Source organism: Mastomys coucha, unplaced genomic scaffold (genome assembly GCF_008632895.1).
Source record: "Mastomys coucha isolate ucsf_1 unplaced genomic scaffold, UCSF_Mcou_1 pScaffold8, whole genome shotgun sequence".
Classification (NCBI taxonomy): Eukaryota; Metazoa; Chordata; class Mammalia; order Rodentia; family Muridae; genus Mastomys; species Mastomys coucha.
The window spans coordinates 29,362,075-29,368,410 of NW_022196914.1; the positions used below are offsets into that span (position 1 = coordinate 29,362,075).

At 40.8% G+C, this 6,336-nt stretch overlaps 1 pseudogene; it reads right to left on the minus strand.

Annotated features, from left to right (window-relative positions):
• Nucleotides 1-6,210, minus strand: part of LOC116083876 — a 20,217-nt pseudogene extending 14,007 nt beyond the window's left edge.
• Between the last annotated feature and the right edge of the window lie 126 nt (nt 6,211-6,336).

The following is a 6,336-nucleotide window of genomic DNA, read 5'->3' on the forward strand; positions in this document are numbered from 1 at the left end:
TGTATGCTGTCTGCTCCTACTCAGGACCATGCCTGCCTGCCTGCTGCCATGCTCCCTGCAGAGGGCTGCTCAGCTCTTTAACCACAAGAAAGAAAACTTCCTCATGGGTTGTCTCACAGCAATTAGAAAGATACCCTGTTCTGTGATTTTTTTTTTTTCCAATGTAGAAGAAAGAAAAAGACTGCCTACTCACATCAGAGCTGGCTCTAATGGAAACCAAAATTCCAGTCAAGCCCCGTATCCTCATGCAGCAGTGAGTTAGTACTGGGGTTGCTGACCGGAGTCTGATTGAGGGATGAGTCAGGAACAGGGAGGACTCAAACAGCAGCTTAAGCAGCAGGAGCACCACTAAACATCTGACTGGAGCTAGGTAAAAAAATCAATAGAACTCCATGATGGCAGCTCACTGAATGCATGCAGGAAGCTCCTCTCATGAGAGGGTCTCACCTACAGTTCTATTTAAATAACCTCAGCAAGGAGGGTCTTGCCTATCTTGTAAATGTCTATGAATACCCAAGGCCTAGGACGTGCTAAGTTCCCTAAGGTTGAGGAGGCTGCCTTTCAGGAGTTGTGAAGGAGGATGAAAGATAACTGATTTCTTTGGTTCCAACTCCATCATGGATTTTTGGATTTGTTGGTGTATAAAATACATGAAACATATTAACAGATGCAGTCGTAAGTCCAATATGAACTACTCAGAGTCTATTCTGAATGTCCATATTAAGAATACAGAAGTTCATGCCGGGCGGTGGTGGCGCACGCCTGTAATCCCAGAACTTGGGAGGCAGAGGCAGGCGGATTTCTGAGTTCGAGGCCAGCCTGGTCTACAGAGTGAGTTCCAGGACAGCCAAGGCTACACAGAGAAACCCTGTCTCGAAAAAAAAAAAAACAAAAAAACAACAGAAGTTTGTTGGCTATGTATTCTTCAGGTCTCGCTGATTTTGGTGTGTGATCCTACTTTCTATTTTCACACTTTAAGCAATAGGGTTTGAAATTTAAAAAAAGAGAAATGAGCAATGATACCAGAGAGTGAGTTTCTGAAACACCCTTTACCTTGTGCTGGTCCTTTGAGAAGTTTCCCTCACAGAGTATAGCTCTGAAAGATCGTTCTCTGTTAGAACAGATCTGTGTCCATGAAAGTCATTTCCATTTGTAATGACATCTGCATCTGTGCTACTCAGGAAATTGTTAACTAGGTCTACAGAGACTCTGCTCAGGAAGAAAACATTGATTCACGTGAATATAGCAAACCTGACCTTTGTTCTCTGTGTACTGCTACGCACTTCTTACCTATTTAAAACAAACAAACAAACAAAAACAAAACAAAAAACAAGAACCTTTCAACATAGCAGCCTTTCATTATTATGGATAAGGAAAGGACTTAAGCTTGAATCTGAGATACTCTCTTCAATATCTAAAGGTTGATTCATTTCTCTGGGTTTTTCTCTACTGTGCACATGACACTTACATTATAATAAACTGTTTTCTAAAAAAAAAAAAAACTATGTGATATGTTGTGTTTAATTTTTTTCTACACCAAGTTCACTCGGTTGTTAATACTATTTTACTATCGTTAATGATTATAGCTAACCAGTGACCAAAGCAGCTGTGATCACTATGCATTCAGAAGGAAAGGAAGGGGGCACTGCTCTCATGGCAATGCCTCGTGGAAAACGCAAGGAGAGGCTGTCTGTGAGTCATCTCTGCAAAGCCATCTCGGTCTTTTCCATGATTTTACACTGATGCAGGGCTCTTTAGTCCTCAGCACCTGACCCTTCTGGAAGTCTCCTCACTTGCTCCTTCATGATGCCTTCCCAGGAAGATGCTGTATCTCTGTAAAGTCTATGGCAGCCAGAGTCATGTGATGTAATCACTGCTAAAACAGGTCAACTTTGGGTATGTGCAAAACCAACTGTTTTGAAATTGATATATGTTATGGGGGAATACATATACAGTACATGCTTTCACTGAGTCTTCTCATTTCTTCATCTATTACTTCTTATCCTTAAAAGCATTTTATCCTCTCAACTTCAGTGTCATCTAGTACTTGCTCTATGCGTAGAGATTTAGGACAATGGTCTGGAATCTGGATGCCTCTCAGACTGACTGCCGCCCACAGGAACTATCAATTGTCAATAGTTGCTCCACTCAGGGTGTGGCATAACAAGGCCTTCATGTATGCATGCATGCTTTATTTTATTTTATTTTATTTCTATGTATACTATCATGAGTGTAAAGTAGTAAACATTCTTACCTAGCTATGAACTGTGGGAGTATAATAAGGAAGGTGTACCTCCGGGTGCAATAGTTGCCTGATATTATTGGAGTAACCAGTCATCTTCTAATTGGAATTAAAGCTCAGCCCATAAACTGTTATTGATACCTTGTGGTGTTAATGAGGGGATGAATCTGTGCCCAGGGGAGTGATAAGCCCTGGGGGAAATTTAACTGTTATTCTGATGAGTGGACATAGTAACTAAACAAACCCAAGTTCTTTCAGTTTATTTTCTTTTTCCCTTTTCTACCCAGAGATTCAGGCACCTCTTAAAATCTGCCAGAAAATATGAACTGTGTGGTAGAGGGACAATAATATACAAACTCACAATTAGCCAAAGTGTAGGGAATAGTAGCCTGTGGATGTACTGACCTAAGTGGGACACCTACATCACACCTCTAATGCCAAATCCCAGGGATCCATGAGGGAGAAGAGGCAAGATGGTTAGAGCCAGATGTGGTGATGTCTACAGTGAAACAGCATTGGCCAGAAATGTCACTGCCATTGCCTGCATGAATCCACTATGGCTAACAAGTACGTGGACGTGTGCAGAAAATAAAACAGAGTTGCAATAATTGATATTATTCTACTCCCCCACCCCCACCCCAGTTCATAGCTGGGTAAGAATGTTTACTACTTTACACTCGTGCTAGTATACATAGAAAGCTCCACACTTATGAAGGCAGCCATTACAGAGGAATCCCCTAGGTTAGCACCACTGAATCTTAGAGCGACAGTTCACAAAGTGGAGATTCTGTTTTTACTTCATTGCTGGCAAATGAAAGAACCCATACGAGAAAGTCTGAGGGGCTGTCGGGTATATGTTTCAAGAGTAAAGGAAGAACTGCATACATATAATGCTTCATAGCTGTGTACCAGGCATCTGACAATGTTGGGGTCCTGGAATCGCCTCACAAACCACACGAACACCAATTTTACAGACAGGGAGAGTTTACCGAGCATACACCCAAGGACTGATTGACCAGGGCCATGGTCCAGATTTGGGAACTGAACAATGACATGGAGATTATATCTGACAGGATTTTTAAGCCCAAATCCACAAACATCTGTGCCAAGTTATTTCACCATCAGGATTTAGGGATGGGGGTTTCCTTAGGAACATGTCTTTGTTGTGTGCTTATCCTGCTCACACTGGTTGAGGTATTCCACTGTGTCAGGGACTTACCTGGTCTAACATTCATGTCTTAACTTGGCAACCAGGATGTCAGTAACCCACTTACGTGTCTCTTTCTGCCAAGTAAGATGTCAGTTCCCAGGGAGGTCTTGGGAACTTAAACGTTGTTGGGCCCTATTTGGTCCTAGTTTGGGCCTTGAGGACAAACCCGTGCCTGGCTCGAGTTTTGTAAACTGTCTCAGTCACTTCTGCACTGGAGTGACTCAGCATGACCTGCTTAGGACTGCCTTTGCCTAGCTAGCTTCTGCTGATGCAGAGTAACTTTGTTGGCTCTGTCAGTCACCCCATACCCTTGGTCAACTTTCCCCTCCCCCTAAATCATCTCACCTCAGCAGAAAACTCTGCCACTTCTCTCAACCCTTTATAAAGAGAAGATTGATACATTAAAAGGAGTTCCTGCTTTGACAAACTCCAGGCTCAGGGTAGTTATTCTCCAGAGGCAGGAGATCTGAGCCTCGACACTCACCATCCTGCTCATCCTGAAAGGCTCAGCTGGACGGGGGTTTTTTCCTCCTCACCTGGTTCTGCCAGCAGAGAGCCTGCCTGGCAAAATGTTACTCATGTATGATTCAAAATAGGCTTATTTTAAATAGTTTTTTATATCTCTTACATTGGGGTCCATCCCAGGAGCAGCCTATACCACAAAACCTATACAGAGGTACAGGAAGTGCTGTTGGTTGGTTGGTTCAGGTCCAAGTTTATTGTGGGTAATTATACAAAACACTTCTACTGACTTCTATAGTGATTGGTTTCCAAGAGCAGAGAAGATTACAGAATATTTAATCAATGTTCACATTAGAGTATTTCCTAGTAACAGCAGAAACATATGATAAAGTTTCCTTATAATGATAGGCTACCCAGGTAACTGGTACCTGGACCTTAACATTTTCCCTAGGCCCTATCGTTCCATATAGGCTTTAATATTTTGCCTAGGTCCCAACAATAATCAAATCTGTCATCTATGCTCAGTGAGTGAGTGCATTTGGCTTTGGTCCTTATTACAGTATGTGATATTTGGCTTTAGTCTTTAGTACAGTATGTAAATTTGTTACTATGCAAATGATGATGGTACGTACACACACACACACACACACACACACACACACACACACACACACACATACCTTTCTTAACTTAAAGTGCATAAGAGATTCTCTATCCTGGAACCAAACACGACTGACAATCTGCTCTTTCCACATTTTCTGGGGAGACAAACATTAATACTCATTCACCTCAAGCTGGCAGGCCCCAGTGCAGATCATCTCACCAAAGTCCATCTTGGGTGAAATCTGAGTTTATGGAACTTCTTAAAAACTCATGAGAGACATTACAGGCGCTTGGGTGACCCCACCGGAAAAACAACTGTAACTATACCACGGCCCAGTACGAAGATTCAGGTAACCTAAACAATGTCACAGCATGGTAACAGTTTCATAGTATATTGAGAGTCACAGGAGAAAGAAACTTATCAATCAAAGTATATTCCAAACCCACTGGTTTATAGAGGGTTGTGAAGATTACATCAATGATACCTCTCTACTGTCCTCAGATTGCCCTCTTAGCATTTTGCTGGTGGATATTAGATATTTAACATTTGAAAATGATTAACTTAGTGGGTACACAGAGGTAAGGTCATGCAATGAGACACTGCTCACACTTGTATGGTTTTTCTACATTATGAATACTTTGGAATGTAAGCTCTAACATAGAGTAAAACACTTTACCACACTCTTCAAATTTTGGTGTTTCTCTCCAGAATGAACCATTTTATGCTGAATCAGATAATGGTCAATGGAAAAAGATTTTTTTTTCCACATTGATCACATTTCTATAGTTTCTCTTAACATTAATTTTTTTTTATGTTTCTTCAGTTGTAAATTAGAGTAAAATATTTCAGTATATTCTCCAAACTATTAATGGATTAACTTGTGCTGAAACAGGGAAGTATTAGAAGACTTGCCTATGTTGGTCACACTTGTATGGTTCCTCTCCAAAATGAACAATTTGTGTTTCTTAAAGGTAGACAGTATACAAAGAGCTTTATACATTCCACTCTCTACTAGTGTGTGGAATTCATTATCACAACGAATGATTTGATGTCTTTTAGGGGTTGAAGAAAAAGACAGACATTTCTCACACTCTTCACACTTGTATGGTTTCTCTCCAGTGTGAACTGCCTTGTGTCTCCTAAGAAATGAGTGATAAAGAAAGGCTTTGTATGGTTTCTCTCAGTATGAATTTCTAGGTGTTCCTGTAGGGGGGAAGAACTAGAAAACCTTTTGCCATACTATACACACTCATGGGAAGTGTCTATGGAATGCATTTGATGTCTTTTAAGTGATGTAAAAGAAGAAAAGCATTTCCCACACTCCTCACACTTGTAGGGTTTCTCTCTAGTATGAACTGTTTTGTGTCTCCTAAGAAACGAGTGATAAAGAAAACCTTTGTGACATTCTTCACATTTGTATGGTTTCTCTTCAGTATGAATTTTTTGATGTTCCTGAAGGCGGGAAAAACTAGAAAATCTTTTGCCACACTCTACACACTCATGAGGAGTTTCTTCAGAATGTATTATTTGATGTCTTTTGAGGGACGTAAAAGAGGAAAAACATTTCCCACACTCTTCACACTTGTATGGTTTAACTCCAGTATGAATTGTTTGATGCTCCTGAAGCTTTGAAGAACGGGAAAACCCTTTGCCACATTCTTCACACTTGTATGGATACTCTCCAGAATGCATTCTGTAATGTTCCCTAAGATATGAACGATAGCAAAAGGATTTGCCACATTCTTGGCATTTGTACCTTTTCTCTCTGGAATCGATTCCTTTATGTTGGTTAAGGAAGAAAGCAGAGGAAAATACCTT